The following is a 27,185-nucleotide window of genomic DNA, read 5'->3' on the forward strand; positions in this document are numbered from 1 at the left end:
ACAAACCAGACCCACCCAAATTCAAAAATGTCAGGAATTATTAAAAATTAATGTTTTGTGCTGTGTGTAGTAGTTGAGGATATCTTAGTCTTTTAAAGCTTGATCAAGAAAATCAACTTACAGCGGAACAGCGTAATGACTGCAAAATGTTAATTAAATTTTCCAATGTTAAAAAAGATAATTTTCAGTCTGACTCAACCTAGACAACAGTGTTATTAGCTGAAATCTAAATATCTGCTTCCTACCTGTAAATACTCATTAATGGTCCCTTTTAGTTAGTCTACATGCATTGTTTTTCTACTGCAAAACACTGTCACACAAGTAAAATTTAGAAATATGTGTTTCTTTCTAACTGTAAAACCCACAGTGTATGCCTTATTTGAGGGTGATATGCATAATGTATAATGCAGACTGTTCATTTATATAGATTGTAAATTAATCACATCCTTTTTTCTCTTTATTCTTTATAAAATTTGTGAAAAAATATTTTGCTTTTCCTGATTTAAAATTTACTGGTTTTAATAATTAAAAAATAATTGGGGGCTGATATTTATAGTGTAATTTTATTCACTAGACAAACAAAAAGTCTGCAGCTGCCAAAATGATAGATCTCTGATTATGACATTGTAACATAAAAGCATTTTATATTTAAGAATTCCCTGCAAATCTCATGTGCACAGTGTTCATGTTTGCAGCCCCTTCCTGGGGAGTGTGAGCTCTTGTCTTGGAGTTAAAGTCCTTAAACTTTATTCTTTTCTCTGATTTCAGAATCAGGTCTGAACTCTTGTGTTTATTTGGGTGTATTTACCTCTAAAGTCTTTTGTCTCATGTCTTGTCCCAGTGATATATTTTTTTTCACTTTTTACTCTGAAGACTAAAATGAAGGGGGATTTAGACCTCTACTTGGAATACTATTTATTCAGTGGATCCCATGATCCTAGGTATCTTAAGATTGATTTAATTTTGTCTTGACTACTTCAGTTGTGTTATCACCACTAATTTGTGTATGGACAATCTGCAATAAAGAACCAGGAAGGAACAAGAAAAGAAAATGATGGTAAAAATTGAACAGTGAATCTGAATGATTGCTTCATAAAGCATTTTTCTGATTACACTATGGATTTGAGTGAGATAAATAATATTTTTTTTTTCTTTCATTATAGCATCTACTGAGCTCTGAGGAGAAGAAACATAATAATTTAAAGAACGTTTTTTTGAAATTATGGGTTAGATTAATCTGATTCAGCTTAGTTGACAGCTTCTGTAATAGCAAAGATGTTTCTTGTGAACAGATGCTTCTCACTGAAGTTTTAGAATGGCTCAACTCTTCTTCATTGCCTTATTCTTGATTTGGACACTGATCTGTTTTTAATAAAGATTGTTTGTACCCTAGTACATAAAGCAAAAAAAAAAAGAAGTCTCCCCAAATATTCACACTCAAATCCCAACTGCACTTCCTACTCAATTCTCACTTTCAAATCTACCAATGGCCTTTATATCCCTAACCTTCCTTTCTTAGGAAGTTGAACAATTGCAAAGATTGTCAAGACAGTCATGATTCTAGCCCACATCTTCAGATCGACTTGACCAGTGTTAAGAGTTGAGCACTCTTTTGTCTTTGGTCGAAACTGAGTTGACCATTTTCTTGTGATTGACTGTTTTAGTGACAACTGGTAGAAAAGTTTATTAAATACTTTGTCCCTTTCTCAGCACTGTCTCTATCAATAGCCTTTCCTCTCTATTGAATGGCAAGTCAATATTTTCTTTGTCTTTCTCTCACTGCTAGTGTATTTACAGGGTTTTTTTTTATGTTAATCTTGTTTCTTTTTCTTATTTGTATTCCATAATGTGTGTTGGCCTTTATTATTTTGTCACTGTATGTTCTTTTCTACTTGTCCTACTTTATTCTCGTTTAAGATGAATGAAAGCTCTGATTTAGTGGAATTCCAGCCTTTCTCTCCATTGGAAAAAATTACTCTTTGACCCTCTCTTCTTAACTTCTTTTTTCTGTCTTTCCACTGATTCATCCAAATTTGTTTGCGTTCTTGAAGTTCACTGGTTTATTTATTCACTGTTTTCTTTTAAAGGAATGTGAATTCTGTAAATTAATCATCGGTCTCACCCAAGTTGCCTTTCACCTGCCATCACCTTCTCAACCAGCTTGTTACTTGGGGATAATATCCAGTCTAGAGGAACCCTTCTTCCAGTTCCTTTTTGTAGCTCTTATCCAACGATAGATACAGAATATGTGTGATACTATATAACCTTTAAAAAACATATAGTAGTTTCTAAAAGCCATTGATTATTTTTCAGACTTTGCTGGCCATTATGCCTTTTCTTGTATTCCTTTTCCAACATCTGTCCTGTTAGTTAGCAAGTGGCCTTTCCACCAAACTTTGTGCTTTGCTTGGTTTGGCTAGCTGCTGTCTGGCAAAAATCTTCATCCACTTCATCACACCACTGCTTATGTTAATTTCTTTTTTTAAATTTTTATTATCATGACTTGTTCAAAGTGTATTCCTGTATCCTGAGAGCAGGCCCATAGAGTTTCCGATCAGGGATTCTGCTAATTAGGGATTTACTGCTATTGAAAATGACAGCAGTTAACAGCCTTAGCAGCAATGGTGGTAACAACAGCTGTCAGGTGTGTGCTGGATCATGAATCCTATTTTATGAAACTCTGTCCAGTATAACTGTGTTTAAAACTGCCAGAAATGCTCTTTCAAGCATTTTGATAGTTGTGGAAAAGTTATTTTCTTTGGTGTATATAACATATCTTATAGAGGTCTTGCTAGCAGATGAACACTTCTTTTTAGTGCCTTTCAGGAGCGTAGTTTAGTGTTGAAATCAGTAGACACTTCTGTGAAAATTCTCCGTACTGAGCTGTACTTTAGCAGCAGCGAAGATGAGCTGCTTCCCCCCTCTAATTTGAATGTGAAGGTAGTGTGCCTGTAATCGCACCCACTGACTGACACTGAGGTTTGGATATTGCAATACTGTTGTCTTTGGTGATAGTCCATGTTTCTATTCTGTATTCAAGTAACATGTCTCAACTCTTAGGTGCTATGAGAAAGACAGAATTTTTCATTCTTTTTGGCTTTACTGTCAAGGTTAGTGATTTCCATGGGTATTGCTTCTTATCTGTCCACCGGGAACCAGGAAAAAGTGTGTCAAGTGCTCATTTCACATGGGCCACTAGACAGCCATCAGATGTCCTGGGCAAATCTACATTCCTCTTTTCAGTAGCAGTTTCATACCTGCTCAAACATTTATAGTTTGTGCTTGTACCGTTAGCTAGCGGTTGGTTTTCAGACGTGATAGGAACCATTTGGCCTGCACTGTGAGTTACTGACAATTGTATGAATTTTATTATCAGTGTTCCTCATGTACCTTTAACCAACCACTCTGACGTCTGCATATGCAAGCAGTGGATCACCACATAAAAGAAGAGTGATCTGAGCACGGTGCCAGGCTGTGACCTAGAAGCTGAAGAGCACAGCATGCCATTATCTTTCCTTGGAGCTATATGGTCTGCTCAGGATTTTACTTTGATATTTGTCCTGTCTCTATAGATTAAGCAGTTTACTGTTTTCTGCAGTGTCACCATCAGAGAGTAATGTGCTTTGTTTGTTTTCTTCCTTGCCTTCAACCTTTATTGCTATCTAGTAATGCCATTATAATTTATTTAAAATATATTTCCTCATGTGTTCTGTATGTCTCATAATATAAACACAATTGAAAATACACTTTAAATGATTGATGTTGCAGTACAAATAGAAAAATAAAGTGGTTTTGGTCTCTAAAAGTAACGAAGTAGCTGATTTAATACAGTGCAAGTCTTTAGTGAGATCATATTGTGTGGTAAGCCTCAGTATCAAAACAAAATCAAATACATGATAAATATATCCAAAACTTAACTATTATAGCTGTTCAAATGTGAAAATAAAGACACTGAAATCTGTTTTATTTCCATGACAAATAATGTTTGTATGGGTGCAAAATCATAACTTCAAAATAGTAGTCTTACCTGTGAATTCAGGTGTTTTCACAATATGATTAACACTTCTATTTGAGAGGTGTATTGCCTGAGTAGCTAGAGGCATTATTATTTGAATATTGACACTGACTGTGTCAGTGTTCTTTCAAGCCATGTATTCATTGCATGTGGACTCTCTCCCACATATGATACTGAATTAAAAAAAAAAAAAAAAAGGGCTAGAGTCTCAGGTAAGATGCTTTAAACTTTTCTACATAATTCCCTTTGAAATGTTGCAATTTGTCAAAATATCATGGGCTTGTCAGTGACTTCCAGTTCATAACCTCAATCATTTTCTGATCTAAAGTTGTGATATGGTATCTCTGTAACATATATATCTACTTTTTTTTTTAGTTTCTTCATTATCACTTGCTGAATATGTTTTACATATAATTCTTTCATGGTTAAACAGGTACAGAAGAAACAGTCTTCAGATCCACAGAGTGTGTGTAGAGTGGGGAAAAAAGAGCACGAATGCTTTTTTTCAAGCAGATTGCTATTTCAGTTGCACCTCAGTCTTCATGAAGGTCTTCATTAGCTATAATAAGATTCTTTAAGTGTCCTACCTGTTCTTTCTCAGGTCAAGAGAAAAATACATGAAAAGCTTTGATTTTCCTCCATCCTTCTCCGCCTCAACCCAAAGTTATTTTTTACTGAGTCAGACTGTTGTCATTGAATTCCCATTTTAGACTCTTCTTTGTCTTTCATGTTGCCTTTTACAACGTTTCTCTATACAGCTTTTGCCACAGCAGCATGTCAAATAACAGGTGCAGTTCAAAAGTTAAGAAAAAAAAATTCTAAATTGAGCAAAAGAAATAATTATATTACTGATGCACATGATCTTACAATCTTTAAAAAAGAAAAAAAAAACTCATGAAGATTTCCTAAGAGAATGAGATGCATGTGGGAAATTTGAGATAAGTATTTAATGCTTTCTTCTTTTGGAAGAACCTCTATTCAGTCAGTAGCTACAGCAATGCTTGCAGAATACTGTAGATGCGTTTTGAAATGCTCTCTTTGCATGGGGATTTTATGGTTAATTACTGGTGTTGGTTTATTTGTGTATTCTTTAGAGGATAATTATTAACCAGATTCAAAGGTGGTGACAGCTGCAATGGTTGTAACAGCTAGTTTGTGAAATCTGCAGACCAAATACGTCCTAAAAATATTGTGACAGTTTGCTTGCTGTAATATAATTTGCTGCTTGTGCTTGTTATTTCAGAACTGTATGCAAAGTAGGGAGTGACTAGAAAGCCACTATTATAATAGTGGAAATAACACATGTATTATAGCTGGCAAGGTATTTTTTTGTGTTTACAAGATGTAATTCAAGAGTCACATTCAGTAATTTATTATCAAACAATATTAAACATTTTTTTTTCCTTTGGGAGTGTTTGTACAATTGTGCAGGAAAGAAGATTATAGGAGATTAGAGAGCTGTTGTACAGAATACTTTCATCAATATTCAAGCTACTTGTCACATATTTTGTCAAAGTTTTTAAATTCCCGACCTTTCAAATTTTTTCGCTTTAAAATTCATTAGCTATTAAAGCAGATGTCTTTAACCATTCTATTGACTGCAGATCTTCATACTTTTCCTATTTGTTGTAAATCTGTTATTTGAACTGACATGGTTAATCTTAATGTAATCTAAATAAGCATTCTCAATGCTTTCAAAAAAGCTGATTCCTTTAATTCATTTCATATTGGGATGAAAAAATAAGGCTGATAAAATCAGAAGTTGCATTTGAAAATTTTGCAATTCTAGACTCTGAAATTACCATCTCTTATTTGGGATTTTGTCATTTGGTAGTAGCGCAAGTACTTACCATTCCTTTTATCTGCCTAGGTGTTTAAAGTTTGAGGAAAGAAAAAAGGGCATAAATGTTCTGTTCTTTGCAGTTTCTTTTGAATTTGCTTCTTGTTCTTGGTCAGTGGAAGAAGAATCCCTAAGACCTTATGCCTGCAGTAGTAATATACCTCTCTAAAAGAAGTCCTCTGACTGGGAATCCCTGTCGACCACCTTTCTTTCACTGCCTTTTAGTGATTGAAGGTTTTTGTCTCTCTGGGACAACCTGTATGAAATTTTCCTTATAAAAGTCTGAGACTCAAGTGGTCTAATTAAAAACAAGATTTATTAACAGCACAGAAGCTGCTCAAGATTAGAAGAAATGTTTTGCATAGCATATCTAGCCTGACACTCTGTGAAGTTCATCTAGATAGATCTCCCTAGAGTTTAGTTATAATGAATAAAAATACCTTACATTTATAGAAATTTTTTTCTTTTTCTTCTCTGACTTTCTTTTTAGGCAGCTTAGTTGCACAAATCTTTCCTTTCGAGGGACTCAAGCTTTCTTTTTCTTCCTTATATCCTGCTCCTTTATATTTGTGACCTTTTCTGTTGTTATTAATTTTCAAATTGTTGTATCAAGTCACTGTTAGTGTATTTATGTCTTCCAAATAATAATTTATTTATTTACATTTATATAAAGAAGAATTTTATTTATTTTTATTTACGTCACCCCATTCCTGATGACAGAATTCAGCATCCTTTAGAGACTCTTGTTCAAAGTAATTAACACATATGGGTTGGGATCTGGTCACATCTGCAGTCTGGGTTGTCTGCAAAGCCCATGTATGTCTCTGACAACTGAGTGGTCTTGATCAGTGAATGAGGGAGTGATTTAGCAGAGCCAACTTGATCAAACCCTTGCTGCTAAATGATAGCATTTTTGTTGACATTACTCACTATTGCCAATAGGATTCATTTTCTTTGCCAGTGAGATGTCAGTTAAAGACATCCAGATATAGTGGGATGTTACAGGACCTTTCAATACTTTTTTCTATTTTCCTATTTCTACCACAATGACTTCAGGAAGAATATGGAGTGATGTTATTCTGCTAAAAGCCATCGTAGAATTACGAACTATATGAAACTGGAGAAAAGAATATGAAATATTTTCTCCAAATTCACTCACCTTGAAAATAGCTTTCTTCCTGGCTTTGAGGAGAAATGTTCAATTGGGGTCTTCCCAGAACATATGCCTAAAATGCTTTTTCCTTGTCTCAGGACTATTTCTTTGAGGAAGGAAGTATTTCTGAAACCACAAATATCAGGAGTTACTAAACAAAATAAAAAGCATAATGCAATTGCTGTATTGAAAAATTAGCTCAGTTTTAATAAAATTAAAAAAAAAAAAAGGAAAAAAAATACCATAATGGCATCATTAGTGTTTTATTTCTGATTAAGATGAGTATCTTTGAGTCATCTGTCATATGTAGAGCAAGATATCGTCTCTTTGCTCTCCTTCACATCGCATTGTTAAATATGTTTAGCATTTACATACAGTGCATACAGTTTAGCTCAGTAGTTCATAACTGGTGATGTCATTTCAATGGCATAGAATAAATACATGGAATCACATGTATAAATTTTACTGGATCTCCCCTGGCTCTGTGTGCTGTACTCCTCAGGCTGGGGTGGACAGACACCAAGGTGACAGCAAAACCAGCCTCAAGACAGAGCAAAGAAGCTGAACTTGGAGAGATTCAGATTATTGCCATCTTTCTCAAGAGAAGCTACAAAAAGTTAAGGACCACTGACTTAACTCGTAGGTATCCAGCTGACTGAGCCCTGGGCTATAATTAAGGTATTCCTAGGCAGAAGTAGAGATGCAGTGTGTTCAAACTATATTCTCAATATTGTTCTCTGTATAAGCATGATTGGCTGATATTAGAACTGAACCTTTTCAAAAATAGTTGAACAGAAAGTCAGGCATTCATGATATTGGAGTTCTAATTGCTGTGGGAATACTTTTTAAAAAAATCCATGTTTTTTTTTCTTCCTATAAAGACTGTATAATGACTTTCTATCTATCTTTTGTTTGTTAGATGCATGGTTGTTGTAATTGCCCCGCCAAGCACTCAGATGCACCTAAGCTTTGTTTTACTGAACTTCTTATGTCTTAACATACATTTTCTGTTGAAATTTCTTAGCTATTTATATGTAAATAAGTAAGTTTTCCGTAATTGCTCTAGAATAGCCTGCTTTCAGCCCAGTAATCCAATATAAGTTGCACCTTTTTTTCCTTCATTATCCACTCATAATGGCATTTGAGGGCAAACGGTTTGATCCATCCACATTACTTTCCTATGTAATAACAGAGAAGAAAAGAAACTTTGTTTTGAGGATTAAATACAGCTATTTTTTAATAGCATACATTGTTAGTCATGGCACAACAACTGAGTAGGGAGCAGAAAATAAGCTTTTAAATGCAAAGAAAAAAAGGATCTAAATTGTTTGCTTCAAACAGGCATAGGAAGAGAAAAGAACGATAATTGGGATTTATTTGAGATGAGAGACCAGAACAGTATATTGTACATCAGACAGATAAATAACCAGGATGTAATATTTTTGTATTTAGCTCATAAAGGTGTATCTTCCACCACAGAACTAATTCAAAGCTATTCAGAGTCAGTGGAAAGCTTTCACCCACTTTGGTGGAGTTAAATCAAACCTATGTAAAGGATATCTGTGCTGCTACAAACAGGAAAGTCATATGTTACATCCAGAGAATGCCTACATTGAATGGGAAGAAATGTCTGTTTAAGGCCCTCCCTCAAAAAGAAGTGACACTGATCTAAATTAAACTGGTATTTAAATCAATTTAGTTAGATCAGTGTAAGTTACTCCATGTATGCATTTGAATATATTGCAACTGATCTATAGCAAATGAGTTTACAATGTGGTCAGTTGCCTAATTTGTGTGATTTATCTATAGATATCGCAATGTGATTTTGTATCTACAGTTGGGAAGTTATGGACAAGTCGGTTCTATTCCTCTAGGAGGAGCATTGGGTGTAGTAGGCCTGAAAAATAATTTTGAGAGGGTAGACAGAGGAAATATCAGTGTAACAAGAAAATAATTTCAATTCTCAGAATAGACATAAAAGTAGACCAGTTAAGGAGACCTGTATTTCCAGATGGTACCATGAAAAGACACATTTTATTGTCACTTCAAGTTGTTTTATTGATCATGTCTAAGACCTTTCTTCTAGAACTGCTTGATCTGGCACCTTTCAGTGTCCTAAGAGGAGGGAACACTGGGTTGAGAGAGGAACTCCAAGAGCAGTCTGAAAAGTCAGCAGCAAGGAAGAGGCTGAGTTATTCATAAATACTTTGTGTATATGCTATAACAGGGTGGAAATGCCATGTTATTGCTAATAGTGGAGCCTTACTTGCATTTTGAAAAGTGGGAAACTTGAGTTTTGCCAGAATATATTGAGACTATTATTTGATGAAGAAGCATGGGAAAGAATCAGAAATGTTTGGAGAAATGATTGCCTGAATGTTGATTGCAAGGATGATACCTTGTACTGATGTATGTAGATTCGTGTGTGTTTATGTTAACCTATTGCAAGCTTGTAACTTAGGTGTTGCATGTTTTCTATACAGCCTGTGCAGATTCCTGCAGAGGGTAATTCAGAGCTTCTAAGCTAGATACTGAAGAGTCTGACAGTGAGATAGTATCCCTGAAGGTCTAGATGACACATATCAGAAAGTGATACAAAATGTCTCATTTGATGTTCATTGTCATTCATGCAGTTTTCATGAACTCTTACATATTTTAGTGAGTGTTCATGTAGTGTGGTCAGTGGAGAAGTGTGAAGTATTCATGAATATACATGCATATTTAATAACTACACCCAAGGGTATCTTTCTGCTCTGGTAATTGGTGTTTCACATTCCAGCTCCTGTACTTGTGATACAAATTGTGTCAGATTTGGCAGTCAAAGTAACTGCACAAAAGATAGTTCTGGAGGCTGGATAGATGCTTGGCGTTTCAAATGCACAAACATGCACACTTCTGTTTGAAGAGTTCACAGCCAAAATTTCATTAGACTTTTATCCATGGGAGACATTTTTCTATTATGTTATCAATCTGGTAACTACCTTCTGTTCTTTCTCCCACAGAAACCTTCTTAGCTTGATCCTGTGGAGTAGCTGTTTTGTGCCAAACACCTGCACAATCTGGCCTTAAAGTTAGTTTAATCAGTCCAAGCAGACTTCTTTTAGGTCAAGAACTGATTTTCCCATAGTATAAAGCCAACCTGTTGCCCTGACATTGTCACTATTTTTGATTTAATGAGAAAGCCGTGCCATGAAGAAGATGACAAAGTGCTCTTTGACACCAGTTTTGACTTTGGATAATCTTGTAATGTAAAATAAAGCTGCCTTCAGCCATGGGCAGATGAAGAGAATGCAAAGGTAATTTTGTGCATTTCAGTTTCCTCACATTGTAGCCTACCCTTTCCACAAGAAAGAAAGGAAATAACTGAGTTTACATACAGATTATTGCAGTGGGATTGTTATGAGGATCTATCAAAATCACTTGTCTCAAAGATGCTTCACTATAGCAGTAGTTCACACGCAACTATTTACCAATACAAACATGAAAATATTATTCTGACTAGGAAAATTTTGTTTATTATAGCAGCAGTTGGAGCCATTTTCTGTAATTACTTATCCTCCAATGATATTTAGGTTCCAGAGGGAGACTTGCAATGCTTAATAAACCTTAAAGAGAAATAACAACATGGCTACAAATGGTACCTTGGAGAAAAAGATGCAAGAACATGACTTTGGAACATGGATCAGAAATATTCTGCTTTTCCTTCACTATGTTGCATAAGATGGCTAGAAGATGGACAAAAACATTACAAAATTCTATTAATTGTATTAAATGCTTAGAACGTTTAAGCATGAATATGTATTTAAAAAATATCAGAAGCAAGTTTCCACATTAAACTCTTGATATTTAATGCTTTTTTTCTCTGTCAAGTCTGTGCATGAGAGAGAGGGAGAGAGAAAATGATACTAATATTTTTCCTCTTGTATGATGTTCTCATTTACTAGGACAAATCCTCTTTTCTCTACAGAAGCACATATGGCAGAAGGAAGCAAAATAAATCTGGTTCCTCTTTGTAGAACGGAACAGGATGTGGAAAGCTTATGTTAGAGTATAAGAGGACTGCAGCCTTTCACATTAGGGACATATGCTTGAAGGGGATCCATCTGTACTGCCATGGAGACATGTTACCGGAGCTCTGTGACTGCACTGGGCAGGAGCCAAGGCTGCTGCTGCTGTCAGAGACTCCAGCCACCTTCCAGTGAGTGCTTGGAGTGAGTGAAAGTTCTGCACCCCACTGAGGGCTCCTTTGTCAGACCAACCTTCTTCAAATCGATGTTTAGTTCACTATGTTTTCAGAGATTACTTTTAAAATTTGTCCTCGCATACTTCCTGTGAAAAAATCAAAATATCCATTCTTGAGATGAGACCCAATGCCTTCCAGGAATATATTTTCATGGGTGAATTTTGAACCTCTTTGTGGTAGAGAATTTTAATGGAAACTCAGTACAGAACTGTTAGTTTAGTGTGCAGTTGTAATATGTTATCTGAGCTGAATATCATGCTCGATGCAGAGCTTTAAAGTTAAGTGCCAGGTAAATAGGAAGCAGGAACATTTCTTACTCTTGAACTTCTCTACCCTTAAGCCAGTGTACTTAGCATGATATTATTAGCACTTTATTTTAATATAGAATTATTGGACTCTGGGTGAAAAAAGTGATTCAAATTCGAAAATACTGAACTGCATAAAACAACTGCCATTCACTGATTGTAATTGTCTTTGGTCAAGGGTCTTTCGAGGTAGTTTGACTCAAATTCAAAGCACACATTTGTTGATTAAATATAATCTTTTAGTCCCAGGGAGAAGGAGGTTTATGTTTCTTGTTACCAGGTCATCCTGCTTTTATTTAATTTTCTTTTCATTTTTCTTGCCCATGTTGTCATTATGAGACCCTAGCAATTACTGTAGCAGAGCAGTTATAATAACATAGGAAAAGAAATTCAATCATATTTGTATGTATACTGCAGAACTGACATGCTTTATTTTGACTAGCTGCTTCCCTGCTGTTTTCCAGGCATTGATAACATACTTCTATATATTATCGGAACTGCCACAGCTGAGGATGGTATGGATTAAACTTTACTACAGTATAGTAATAGTATGAGATTGCTCTTTCAGTGTGCCGAAATAAATGTTTTCATTACTGCCTTAAAATAAATGCATTTGGTGCCTTGAAGGTTACAATGCAAGCAAACCCATAAAGCTATCTTTAGAAGCCTTCAGCACATGGAAATGTTTTCTTCTTCTTCCTAGTGAAATATTTTACCCTTTCATTTGCCACAGTTTCTGTCCTATGCCACTCTTAATGCCAATAAGCACAATTTTTCTCAGGGCCAAAATCATCCTTCAACACTGATTGCTTTCTGAAGACTCAACAGCTTACTATTTACATAGTCACAATCTGTTCTACTTTCAACGTGCTGTGCTGCTTAGTCCAATCTTGTTCTTAAAGTAGAGTCATGGGGACTGTCTCCAACTATGAAACACAGGTGCACACCCCAGCCACATCCCCGTTATATTTTAGATATGTCCTAAGTTCCCTGGAAAGGAAACCTGGGTGCCTGTGCCAGAGGGGACATCTGCTTGTCACCAACTGTAGATGACTGGGAGACCAGAACTTCAGAACTATTGCAGAGGGCACCTCTCCTGCTCTAGACCTGCTGGTCAGCACCTGCCAGTCTTGATCAGAATACCAGAAGGCATAATGAGCGCACCAAAAATGCCTATCTCTGTGTCTGATAATAAACCGGATAATAATAAACTCTCCAAATACTGAAAAGAAGAAAGATACATATGGATCTACATCTGTAGTGTAGGCTGAGAAGATTGTTTCCCTGCCTGATTTTAGGAAAAAAAAAGCATATTCATATGCTCAAAGATGCCCTCGATTTCTTCTTTCAGCATTGTCTGTAATACTGTATTAGAGTAGGCGTAGCTGCTCCACCTGAGGCAGAAAGCATTTTCCCAGTGGTGTCTTTAAATAAAAGACAGTCTGTCCTTCTTCTGCTTCAGTGGCACTAAAAAATTGTTTTTGCAATCTCCATAAGAAATGTGTGTGTGTGTCTGTGTTGGGGTGGTGGTGGTATTAATCATTGTTCAGTTTCCCTTTCATGGCCTTCATAGTCATATCATCCTAGTTTCTTCTGAGACTACAAGCTCTTCAAGCAAGGAAAAGCCTTTGCTTTGTGTGTTGAACGGTTTATAGATTACTGGGAAAAGTTACAAAAATGGTCTAGCTACATATTATACAAAACAAATGCATTGTGGGTGTAACTCCATTTTACATAGAGAATACAGGAGTTTCTAACTGGACATATGTCATTCAAATAGAGAAAATATAGAAAAGATGAGTTGGAATAAAGAGAGTCATGATTTTCTCTTTAGAATAATACTAAAGAAGTAAAAATATATAGGTAAAAGTAACAAAATGATAACCACAGAAGTGATAGAAACCAAATCTTAATAATTTATTTTCAAGCTCTCTGATGGATAAAATTTATTCTATTTTAATCTTATGAAGTCTTTGATATGTCTTGGGAACACTTCAATTAAGGTTGAGCAAAACATTCAGTCACCCAGTATGATGCTCTTATTATAAATTATTAGGATTTTAAAACTTAACTCTTATTCATAACTAAGATGAGAGGGAAAAAGCCCACCAATTTTAGCCTTGTAAGATTTGAAGTTAGTTGTCATCTCTTGTTTGGCTAAACACTTGCATGAGCTGGTCTTCATGAATCATCAGCTTTTCAGCTGGTAGTCTGTTTACATGTCTGCAGCAAATTCCTAATTTTCTTTCCTTTTTTCTTTCTTCTTTTTATTTTTTCATTTTTTATTTTTACTTTTTCTCTCCCTTTCCCTTTCCTTGTCATGTGAGACTCTCAAACCATCTTTAAGCTTAGAGTATCATGTATTTTCTTTTACATGCAAGCTATTCAGTTCAGACTTCAAGATTTAATAGGAGCTTTACATAAGTCTGATCCGCTTCTGCTTTCATATATGTTTGCCGTCTCACAAGGAAATCGCACAGAAACTCTGAAATGCAATAGTCATTATTGCTGTATCCATAAATTCCTTACAGTTAATACAATGTAAACATATATAGAATGTACTACAGCATGCACACATTTACCAAACATTTTTAGGAATAGTGGGTTATATCTCTCAGCTCAGTCTGTGGTTTTGCACAGCACAGCTTAAAGCTGCCCAAAGAGGGCAGCTCACAATTCACCTAGGCCAGAGTTATCTTCCAGAGAGATGAGACCAGTATAATTTCTCCCTTTCTCTTAACAAAGGAAGTCTGCTAAGAGCTGACCAGAGAGCACTAGCGTGCTGCTTTTTTAGCTAATTGGCATCTAAAGGCTCACTTAGAAATCTCTGTAGGTTATAAAAGCAGATAGGTTGACCTCTTATATCAGAGAACTAGTTGGATCCATGACTTCCTAAATGTTTAGAGAAAAGGGGAATGTGCCAGAGAACCATTGATTTAAGTATAGTTAGGTATTGAGTCTATCATGTCAAAAGTCCTGCAAGTCCTCAACAAGATCTGTTTATAAATAGAGGAATAATTCTGGAAACAACTCAAATGCTGTCACCACTGAAATATGTTATTTTTACCTTAATGCTTCAGGCTACTAAAATTACTGTAGTTCTATAATGATGCTATGGGGTAATATCATACTTTATCCATATGTCCTAAAGCTCTGAGAAGAGTAGTTAACATGTGGATGTATCAAGTTTTTTACTGAGATTTCTTAAAAATCTAGGAAAATTTAAATGTTTAAATGAGGTGATTTTATTTTTATCTTACATAGTCATTCACTTAGAAATATATAAAGAATTATCCCAAGAAAAGAGCTTAGTGTTCCTCATTAGTATTGTGAATATAATTAATAGAACTAAGCAAGTAAAATAAATTGACATTTCAATAACTGTCCAATGGACCATGGATTTACTAGTCTTTTGTTTGCAGCAGTTTTGATCAAACTTGAATCTGACAAGCGTAAAAATAAATTAAATCTATAAGTGGGAAAGGCTGTCTGTTATTTTATATTCTAATGCAAAGTAGTCTTGTGATAATTATAGTCACTTTTATATTTTGAGATTGGCTAGCCTTTCAATTTGTTCTATTAGTCTATTTGACAGGAGCAATTCTGATTGTGCACTTCAACTATCTATACTTACATTTTTTCATAATTTCTGTGTGTATGTAAATATCTAAGTAAATATGTATATTTATAAAAGAATGTTGACATCATTGGAGGCTGTATGTCTCTATTCACAGCATCACTAATGCTGGATTGTGTGTATGTTGGCCTTGATCAGCTGGGTTCATCCTTGAGAATGGTTTATTTTTTCCAAGTACTTTATTGGTAGCCTCTCTGATAGAGCAGAGCGCACCAAATACTTCTTTGTTACACGAACTTGTCACAGAGGAACTGTATGCATATATACTTACTTTACTCCCTGATGCTATCAGTAGACATCTTTCAGTTAGTAATAACTTGTCAAAGCGACCATAATAGCAGACATTGTGTTTGTGTGTCATCCCACTGTTGTTGTGGGATTTAAGCCTTTGTAACCCTCATGTGACTGTGGCCAGGGAATAAAATTGCTCTTAGTCTTGCACTGTCACGTTCATTTGTGATAGACTGAATTATAATAGCTGACCTTTATAGAACCAGTTATTTTTATACGTGACCCCATACAACTTATGCTACATGTTCCTAATACTGGAAATAAAATGGTGTTAATCAGGGTGTATACTGTATGAGCATGAATGTAATCAGGAGGTGGCTGGAGTAGGGTTGAAGATGGTAAAAAAGGGCCATGCTGACAAGTGTGGGCATATGACTAGGTGACATTGATTAAAATAAACAATCTGTGTTGCGAGATTGATGTCTGCATATACTGCATTTGTATAATTCATGTTCATTTCCTTCAGACTAAAAACTGAAATGGCAGATTATGAAATATGGACGTTTCAGCATAAATATCGAAAAGTAACAACTTCAATATCCAGTCAAATCACACTGAAGATAGATAGTATCAATAAAAACAAACTGTTATCATCAAGGTCATTTTTGTGTAGAAATTACCTCTGTTGGGCTCCTAAAAAGCATTATTTTAAACAATGTTATTGGTTTCCTTTAGTAGGGCCATATTAATCATAAATTCTTACTTGCCAAGAAACAAGTAGGAATCATGACTTCCCTTGGTAAACTCCCAGGGATGCTCTCACATATCTAAAAATGACTGATTGGGAGAGGAAATGTTCAATAATGAAAGTAGTGGGTTAACAATCCGTTTTCACAATATATATTACTATATACTATTTTTTTTCCCCAAAGTCTAAGTTCAAAGTTAGGACCAGAAGAGCACCACTGTTGTCACACACCATATGTTTTAAATTTTTTCTTTAGTTGATGTTAATTAAAAAAAAAAAAAAGGAGGAAAAAAATGAAAAGTTTGATGAAAATTATTACAGAGGTACATTATATTGCTGTTTGCTCAAAAGCACATGACAGATTAGCACTGCAGTTGCAGGACTATGTTCAGCTATATAGTGGTTATGCTACTGGTGAGTGTTCATTCTCAGGGAGATTGATTTCACTGGGCAGACAAGTATAATTGCTCATCAGCACGGGTAAAGGTTTTGCAGTTTGCCAATGTGATTAGATTACAGGAAGACACTACAGCTACCTCTGTGATTTGCAGTATGTTAGTCTACTGTATCGTAAATCAGTGGTGTCTAAAAATATGTGGGAAGTGTACAGTGGTGACTCAGGAGTGACAGTTGTATCTAGTTCATTATTTGTGTGTTTGCTACGTGAGATGCCAGCTGTATAAAACTTGCTTCCACTTCTTAAAATGGAGAATATTTCAGCTGATTTTCACTTATCTGAGAATCCAGCAGATGAACTACTATTTGATGAAATAACTGGATATTCTTCATTAAGTTCCTGTCTGAATAGAGCATTTAGGAAAGCTGAAATTGTGCTCATCAAATAACATAGTATCTGCATTTCCAAGGAAGTGATGAGAATGAATGCAATTTGGTACTATCACAAAGTGTGTTGATCAGTAATGTACTGGCATTTCTAGGGCAATAGTACAAAGTTCTCTCCCTATACATTTGGGAAAAGGAAGCTAAAATAGACCCTTTGCTTCATGAAAATCTGTCTCCTTCTATCTCCTGCATCAACATCATATACTTAAAAAATGTCTCAAGTTTTATCCTGTAAGTAGTTAGTCTTTTTTTGCCTTTTCATATTTGTGGGCTTTTCTTTGGGAATGATTATAGCATTTGTTTAATCTCAGGCTAAGTTTATGGTCATTGGTCCTGTCCTCACAGTATTTAAAAAAAGCAGTAAGAACTTCTTCCCTCTTTTTGCTCCAATTTCTGCCCCTAGTATATATAGAGAAATATCGTATAGTCTTCTGTCTTTGCTTTGTCAGACAAACTGAATCCTGGTAGGTTTTTTTGTTAAATAGAGTGTGACTTTTGGTCTCACTATTACCTCTCCTTGTCGCGTGTTCTGAATTGCCTCAGAATGGATGGCTGGATCTGTATGCAGTATCAAAGTGATACTTTCTGTTCTTTACTGCTAATAGGTTGCACAGGTCTCTTTCAAAGCTACATCATGGTGATGCCTTGTAGTCACCTTGACAGATAATTATGTCACATTTTATTCTTCTGCTGTTTTGTACTTCTGGGATGTATGTTCATTCTGCATAGGTGTGAAAGTAAAAATTTCATTTCTTTGCTGTGTTTTGTAGGATAAGACTGTAAATGTATGATTTAGAAACTGTAATAAAAAACCCTCCACATCTTTAAGTGCAAACTGGTGGTTATTGATGAGTTTTTAAAATCAACGATTTTTATAAGTTGTATAATATTATTAAGGACACCTTTTTTAACAGCATGGACTTTTAACAGTAGTAATTTTTCTATTGAAAAATCCTTAAGAGCATACCTGTAAGATATTTTGTTCTGTTGAAAGAGAGTGTTAATAAACTAAGGAACAGTAATTATATGATTTTTGGTAGGCTTTTGTTTTTATATTGATCAAGATATTTTATGCTGTGCTGGATCTAGCCTTCATCAAAAATACATATAGTTCCTCTCTCTTTTTGCCATTCACATCTGTGGAAAATGTCTTGAATGCTCGTCTACGGAAGCTAGAGACATGATGATATGGTTAAATCTCTAACTGTCCAATTAGAGGTAAATTGCCAGTCAGCCTATGGCTAGGTAGGTTTAATAAAGGGCATGATATAGAGATTTTATTTCTTAATTTCCTATGCCAGTGAAAGAATATTTTTTAAAAATAAGTGTTGCCTTAAAACAGTGACATGAATGAAGTTTAGGACTTTTCTCTTAGAATCACAGAATCATAGAATATCTCAAGTTGGAATGGACCCATAAGGATCATTGAGTCCAACTCCCTGCTCCTCACAGGACTACCTAAAACTAAATCACATGACTAGGAGTCTTGCCCAGATGCTCCTTGAACTCTGACAGGCTTGGTACCATGACCACTTCCAAGGGGAGCATGTTCCAGTGGCCAATCACCCTCTCAGTGAAGAACCTTTTCTTGATGTCCAACCTGAACTTCCCCTAATGCAGGGGGGGATTCATTCCATTTCCTCATGTCCTGTTGCTGGTCACCAGAGAGAGGAGATCAGCACCTCCCCCTCCATTGCCCCCCTTGAGGAAGTTGTAGACCATTGATGAGGTCACCCTGCAACCTTCTTTTCTCCAGGCTGAACAAGCCAAGTGACCTCAGCCAGTCCTCATAAGTCTTACCCTTGATACCTTTCACCATCTTGGTCTTTCTCCTCTGGGCCCACTCTAATAGCCTGATGTCCTTCTTATCTCTTCAGTGCCTGTTGGATTGCTCACAAACCACATCATTTTCTATTTGCATTGAGAGTCCTATATGTATGTAAAATAAATGTTCCTTAAGTTATTTCTGCTGTTTGCCTGACTTTCACTAAACAATGCTACTTACTTTCTAAGATTCATTTGGATCCTGTTAAGACTCTTAAGTAACTGCAGTCAGGACACTGAGACATGTCCTGGTTGCATGTGTCCTGGACCCCATAACGCTTATCTTGCAATTGGTTAGCTCGATGATTTCCTGCTTTTTAAAAATTTAAAAGCCTTTTACAATTTTCTGATGAAGTGTAGACCCTGGAGTAGTGCTTCAAGTCTACTGAAAATAGACCTGCATTTCACCGTCACCTTGTACAGACTCTTTAAAATAGTCTGCAGCACACACTCCTCTCCCTCTCCCCATCTGTTCCCCCATCCCTATCACTGCCCCAGTTAAGCCCCAAGGTGTCACAGATGACTTGCGTGTACCATCTGTATCTTTAAAGTTTTCATCTGTTATTTTTCATATCTGAGGTCTGTGTGTAAGAGAGACCTGCTGCAGGAAGGACCCCATCCAGCACTCCAGAAGTTTCTCTCTCCTGGCAAACGCAGTTTTTTTGGGGGAGGGAAGACCTTCTCCTTTCAGGTAGTTCAGTGTGCAGTGACCAGGACCACAAAACCCAGCATTTTTTTCTGCTGCTGTCCAGCCATACCCCTTTAATAGTACATACATGCTAAACTGAAAAGATATAATTCTTGTATCTGTTTTGGGGACCTATAAAATGTAGAGCAATAGCTTGCTTGATGCAATACAGCAGGGGCAGTATTGACATGATCTAAGCAACAAATTAGGAGAATCATTTTTGTAGCAGCATTCTGAGTGGGTATGAGTGGAACAAGATTGCATTTGCTAAGGGCAGAGAAACTGATGTTGCAGCAAATGAGACATGCGATGCTGAGTGTGCAGTTGGGAGTTTTAACTGTGTGTATTTCCAAAGAAACGGAAATAAAGAAGAGGAAAAAAAACCCCAAACTCTTACAAGGAGGAGAAGATTTCTGAAGAAGAGAGAGACCCAAACTTTATCCTATTTGGGGGTGAAGGATGTAATTTAAGGGCTGTATGACCTTGTGTTGTCAGAATAACTTGACCAAAACCAGTGTTTTGAGAAGATCAAGTCTGTTGAACTTCTTCTGGGGGAGTGGTGGATTTGGAGAAGAGCTGAAGTGGGTCAGCAAGAAAATGACAAATACATGAGGAGGTTAAGGAGAAAATGATTAATTAACATAGAAAATAAAGCAAAGAGATGAGAGGAAGAATATGTAGAAGGAAGAACTGAAAACAAAAGGGAGCTGATAGTGAACAGTTGAACATAAGTACATGGCAGAGAGAGAGGAAAAGAGGGAAGTCACTGTTTTCTGTGTAGTTCCAGAAGAAAGATAATGGAGGCAAGAGATGATTTGGAGGAGAAGCACAACAGATTCTTCCTCACAGTCTGTTTCAGGAGGCAGGCCTCTATAAGCTAAGGCAAGTATAGAAGTTGTATCACACTGAAAGGTCCAGGTCTCTGGAATGGCAAGAATTTGGAAAGAATGAGGTATTCAGAGGCTTTGAATAGCTGTCAGCTGGCACAACAACAGCAGAGGTATTACCAAGAGCAGACTTATGGTACCGTGTTTGAAGCAGAAAGGCATGTTTGGAGAAGATATTACTGGAGTTTGAAGCAGAGTAAGATATCTAGCTGTGTTCTGAAAGAAGATTAAGAGAATGGATCACAATGAAGAGGAAAAAGTGGTGGAAACTGTGGACATGTGAAGGTATTTTAGGGAGAAATGGAGTGAGTGGGGAGAAAAGAGTGTATAAAGTAGAAAGTGAGAGCAAAGTAAGCCTCAACAAAAGAGTGTGATGAGTACTATTGCTGAGTGGTTATATTTTCTGTTGTTTACCAATAAACCTGTAGATATTTAGAAGTTTCCAGAAAGCAGTGATATTTCATCGCATTTTCATACATGATTGAACATAATAACGTAAGGTATGAAAAACATGTAAGTTGAGAGCTATGTGTTGATTGGTTTTAAATATGTCAGCCTTTTCCACTACCCTATGAAAACTCCTGAAATGCAATAAACTGCCTGTATTTTGAGCCCTGGAAATAAGGGTTTTTTTGCTAAAGATAGTAGATATTACTTCAAACTAGTTTGGGCAAATTCATTAAGAGTCAAGTCTTTCTGAATAAAGTTTTCCAAAACTGAAAATAAAGTATAGTGTTTGCTTCATTTTAAACAAACCTAATTGCATTATTCCTGCTTGTATAACTGAATTTTTACCTTTGGTCAGTATTAAGTGTTCTTCATTTGTACTCATTCATGATACCTTTGCAAAACACTGCAAGAGCAAGACCTATAACATGTGTGTGTGTCAAAACATTTATGAATGCTGCCATCTTTCAATTTTCATCCTTTTATAAAATATATACCCTGAAAAATATGTAGCAATCAGGGTATGGTGGAGAATAAGATGGAAGGTTCTTCTCCATCATAATTTTGTTAGTAGTGCAAGCAGAATAATGTAATTCTGATCAACAGAAATGTAGGCATTTGAGTAGAATGGGGGATTTCCACTGAACTATGTAAACAAATGGGGTTTTTTTTTTGTGTTATAAATCAGTATAATCTAACTTCTGGCCCATGTCTGACAGAGATTCAAATAGGGACTCAGGCTAGCCTGCAGGTGGCACGGAAAGGACAGTTGGCTCTATCCACATGAGATACCTCTTCATTCACATAAGAAGTTAGAATGGAAGAGTTAGATAAGATTTTAGATAATGGAATAAAATGCAATTTCTATGTAAATAAATAGACTGAAGACTCAGTAACACATGAAGCCAAACTGATTGAACCCAAATGAGATGTGACCGACTCCATTTCTTTAATTAACCATCAGAGAAATTAACAAGAATATATTTAAAGCTGTAATCATTACTAAATGACAGTCAGTGTTATACTTAGCAAATGTTAAAAACAAAAAATTATTATAAATAGATATGTTTTAGTACATTTGGACTTTCCTTATGAAGGCTACAGCCTAAATAGTACTGCTAGAATCACTTTGTAAACTGTGTGATTTCCACTTCTGAGTGCCCTGTGATTTGACAGTTCTATCATATGAAATGTGTAGTATTAAATGATAAGCCTGTATCAGAATTGGAGTAGGTAAATGCTGCCATTGTGAAATGATGTCTTTACTTATTGCAGTGAGCAGTTCAGGTAATAAATGACATTGTAATAGCTAATATGGAGGGATGGTATTAATGATGAAAATCACTAAAGAATCACAAATGGAAGAAAAAATGATAAATGAGGAAAGCAAGATGAAAAGAGTCACAATAATTCTTCTTTTCCAAAACTATAATAATGATAAATGCTGAGTCTTAAGCCAAGCAGGTTTTTATTGTTGGAAATGCTTATGACAGAACAAGTTTGGACATCTTTGTTCCTTTGAGCATCACAATATTGCAAGTATGGGCTGTCTGATTTTCTAATTAAAATGTTAGTGTTTTAAAATGACAAATCTAATGGCTTTTGGAAATTTTTCAGTATATATCAAGTTTCTGCTTGCAAGCATTTACTGATGTAGGATTTATTAATCTGCCATCCACAATATCTGTGTCCAATCATGGCTTGTAAGAAGGGCAGAAAAGTTGAAAACTGATATGTAATCTATATATTAACCAGATTCTGCAAGAGCCATAGAATTTTAGCTTTGTTAATTTCAACACGTTTGTTTTATCCTTATCACCTTTGTAACACATATAATGCCTTCCTTTGGCAAAGATCTGAATTCACTCTCATGCTAATTGTTTTCCATATGTTTTGCTAACCATTTTAGATAGCTCACAACCCTTATGGAGCTGGTATTTAGGACTTAAACTTTTCTTCTTGTTTTGCAAGGAAAAGAGATGAAGATGCTGAAAAAGGGAAGGGGAACAATAGTACCTAGATGTAATCACTTGATAAAATTAATTTAAATTGTGTGGGAGTTAATCCTTGAGTCATCAGTGGCTTGTTTTGATGAAGATGTTCATGCTGTGCATAGATACCGCCATTTTTTTCACTTGCTTTCATTATATTAAATACAAGCCTTTGAAAACTTATCCAGAAACATTATCCACCCTGTGGTGAAAGATTTAGAATTTTTTTTTCTTTATTTGTTACCTTTAAATCTTTAATCCAAAATCACCAGTATGATTAGTACAGACACCTACATTAAAATCATTACCAGAAATTAGATGTGTAAAATAAGAAGTCATATATTTTGCTTAATCCTTCAGAAATATATACTGTTACTAAAACAATAAAAAGAAAAAACCGAACACAATCAGCAACCCACAAATAGTAACTATAACCAATAAAGGAATATCTGTAGAGTTTTTGTGGTGAAATGTACACTGGCACTGTTTGTTAGTTATCACTATTATTCATAGCAGTCCTTAAATGTATTTCACCAGAATAATACTGTATATAAAAGTAACCAGATTTCTTTCAGGATAAAAATTGTCTCTGAACTTTTTGTTTAAGAAGCTTAAATAGAGCTAAAATTATAAAGAACTTGATCACAGTCTCCTTCATTGGGATGTATTGTCTAGGAGATGGTTTTAGGCCTGGATCTGAAGAAGCCTCACATTAATACATTGCAAGAATCAAATGTCTTACCAGTAGTGGTGGTGGTATTCCATCCCACCCATTCATGCAATTTTATTTGAAATAAACAGTATCTGATATTCTTGTATTCAGAATTCTAGCATGTTGCCTCTGCAATGTACCCACTCTCAGGGGCATCCAAAGGACAAATATGAAGCTGAATTTGTGTACTCCCCTGCCTGGATGTCACTCATATTTATCTTTTTTGAGCAAAATAGAAAATATGATTTAGTAAGTTCAGACATGAAGACACTTCAACAATTTGAATTAAGGACAGAGTAGGCTAACAGAGCTTAATATTGTTTTCTTCAGTTGCTATTACATAGATTGTGCATTTAACTAACAAAGGATTTGTGAAAAACTTTTGTTTCCCTTAAGAGTTTTATGACAGACTGTTACTTCCTCCTTACTTTCTTCTTACTAGTCACAGTTTCCAGCTCTTTTTTTGATTGGTTTTGAAATTAATTCAATGAATTTTCACTGAATTAATTTTGAAAATTCACTCACAGTTTTTAGTGGGTGTGGCCTGCAAAATACTGTTCAGTAGTAATTTGGTTTATGTAGAATGTTTATTTATATATTAATTACTAATAGTACAGAGATTATTGCCCATGAATGGAAAATAACCAATCATTTGTGGATAACAACAAGATTAGGTTAAAGTTCAAGTAGCGACAAGTTGCTTATGATCATCTTTCACTTTATATTTCCTTTCTGATCCAATGAATATTCACCAAGGGAATGATAATTTTAACTAAGTGATTTGTAGCTGGATGTTAGCCAAATTAATTTAACTCCAGGGATTGAAAGCATGTGACATACAAGGACAACACTAATATATTTGCTGTGAAGTTGGCAATCTAAATAAATATAAAAAGTAGTAGAATGCCTGAATGTCTGCCTTAATAATAAGTATCGTGATACTGGCTTAGAATTTTGATGCTTTTGGATGAACTTTTCATGTGAACAAATGCTTGAATGATCTTATTAAAGCTGCCTAATGAATCTGCTGTGTACTATGAAATTCTTGCCAAGACATTTAGAAATGCAATTAACTGAAGGAAAGGTGTAATGACAGAAGTTATTTTCACAGAAAAATAATATATTTGTTTTATTCAAATTTCATTCTTAAAGGCTGGTTGCTTAAAGATGCTTTACTGTGATATGTTGTTGGATGACAATAAAACATCTGTGTCATACTTAAAATAATAGTGAAGGAGTAATTCCCCTGCTTATTACTAACTAGCAAGTCTGTTGTTTCAAATGCTGTAACATATTGCTGTATTCCCATTCTGTTGCCAAAGTTAATCAAGTGTCATTTGCTTGTCTGTGGATTGTTCAGGTATATCCCCAGGAGGTCTAAAACTCTCTTCTTTGGAAAAAGTAGCAATTAAAAGTATCTTTATTTCCTTTCAAAGAAGCCTGCTTTGGTCTCATGATTTATTTTTGTCAAAGTTTGTCTTGAAAATCACCTTTCAGTTTCTGAATGCAAAGTTAAACATCCTAGGAAAAAACAACTATACCATATTCTTTAGAATTCATGAGTTGTTTTGTTAAACTTTAAATCTTGAGCTGCATTTGAAAACAAGGTTATAGGTTATAGTTCAATAGTTATTTACAGGTTTCCTTGTTCTAGTCATAAGGATTTCAAATGAGAATTACAGGCTTGGTCTTGGCCTAGCTTCATCAGAGGAAGGTTTTCTACCATTTATTTCTATGGGAGCTAAACCAAGTACTGTAACTTCATTGGTATTAGCTTAATATATCCTAGAAAAGAATACCATATGGGTTTATTTTTTTGTAGAAGCAAGCAAATTGACCTTGACTTTTAGCATTAACAATAGAAACCTGCTTATTTGGAGTTGAGGAGCCAAAATTCACATGGGTAGTGGGCCTGTGTAATTTCATGTTGTTTGATTTTTATTTCTTAAAAAGCAGCTAATTTCTCAAGAATAGAGGCATAATTCCCATTGTCAGTCTTCTCAATCCCTTTATAATTAACAAAACAAAAGACTTGTTCATTTCTCTTTGTATCATTGCTAATTAGGTTTTTCTGTGCATTCTGGTGCTCATATGCTGTTGAAAACCCTTTCAAGTTGCAAATTCCATTTCAAATATTTTCAGTATTGAATAATTTTTTGGGTGTCTGTCAGTTTCTAGCATGTCCTTTTGTTTCGCATTCTATCTAACAGAATTCCACTGTACCTCAAAATTAGCAACAAGCTGATCTGAATGCAAGTTCTCAATAAGTATAATCTTTGGAAGAGGGAAAAGTACAGACAGTTGCAGGTATGTGGAAGAAAAAGATATTTACTGCAGTGAAACTAGGGAAACAAAAATTACATTGCAAAAGAGAATATTTTCATCAGAAACCTTGTAATAAACCCCAGTGAGAAAAGACAGTCTTAAATGTTTCAAGCAAGGTTAGGTATTACGCTTCTTTTTGAGACTTCATTTCACCCTTTCACTTTAAAGACTTGCTTGGTTAGAATTCAGTATTTTCACATGCTCAATCCCTTTACTGAATGCAGTCAAGCTGTTATTATTTAACAAGAATTTTATTTAGAAATCACGTGCCCATTTTCAGTTGCAATTAATTTTTTTGGAGCTCTTGCTAAATTGCTTGATATCAAATATTACCAAATGTCTAGGAGTTTTGAAGAAGGTGATGCAGGAAGCAGCAGACAGAGGCTACTGAAAGGAATCACAGTTTAAATTTTTGGGAGATAGTAGTCAGCAGATAGTAGTGTCAGGAAACTCTGTGGGTAAATAAGTAGATAGATTTTGAATAATAACTTTTGTCAGGAATAAAATAAGGAATAAAATAAGAACAAGAGAGAACAGGAACCTTCTTCCACTGTTTTTTATTTTAGAGGATGTGAAATACTTGACCGTATTCCATGTACATGAGCTTCTACTTAATGAAGAGAAGATATAACTCCTGCTAACATCTTCCCTACTTTTTGCCCATCTTTGGAGATGGTATGTGTGTACTAATGGGTAGGAGGCCTATAGGTAGGTATTGCCTTCCACATGAGGAGAAGCAGAACATACTGCATTTGAGCTGTTTTCCTCGCTCCAGAGGGGGAGTGGGTTGGTGTGCTGGTACTCTAGATTTATCCTTGCTTTGGGGGTCACACGGGAAATTCCCAGAAAGACAACTGACAGGACAGAATAATTTCTGCTGTCTTTTGTGCAAGGGGAATGGAGTGGGGCACATAATTTGTTCTTAAATAGGGAGGTCATTCCTTAGCCCTAGATGTCAGTGGGCCTATTTACGTGATTGTACCTTTACTGGAAGAAAGACAGAGTTATTAGCATTTGCACAGTTGAATACATTGTGAAAAGTGTACTTGGTCTATAATACCTAGCGACTCACTTTGACAAGTGAGCTTATATATAAATAGTGGTTAATTGCAGAGATCTCTGAAATTTCCATTTCTATTATGCTGACCCTCACTTTTACTGGATAATTTATTTAAAAATTTTAATGATGTGATTGAGTATTTAAATGTAGCTTGATATTCTCTATTTTACAAAAACTTGAAAATGGTAAAAATCTTTATGTGATTTTTCAGCTGTCAAAAAATCCAATATGCAGTT

General features: G+C 35.4%; 1 protein-coding gene across 3 annotated transcripts in view; it reads left to right on the forward strand.

Moving 5' to 3' along the window:
- IMMP2L (inner mitochondrial membrane peptidase subunit 2) overlaps positions 1 to 27,185 on the forward strand; it is a 487,583-nt gene that overhangs the window by 278,531 nt on the left and 181,867 nt on the right. The window lies entirely within an intron of this gene.

The sequence above is a fragment of the Strix uralensis genome, chromosome 5 (genome assembly GCF_047716275.1).
Source record: "Strix uralensis isolate ZFMK-TIS-50842 chromosome 5, bStrUra1, whole genome shotgun sequence".
NCBI lineage: Eukaryota > Metazoa > Chordata > Aves > Strigiformes > Strigidae > Strix > Strix uralensis.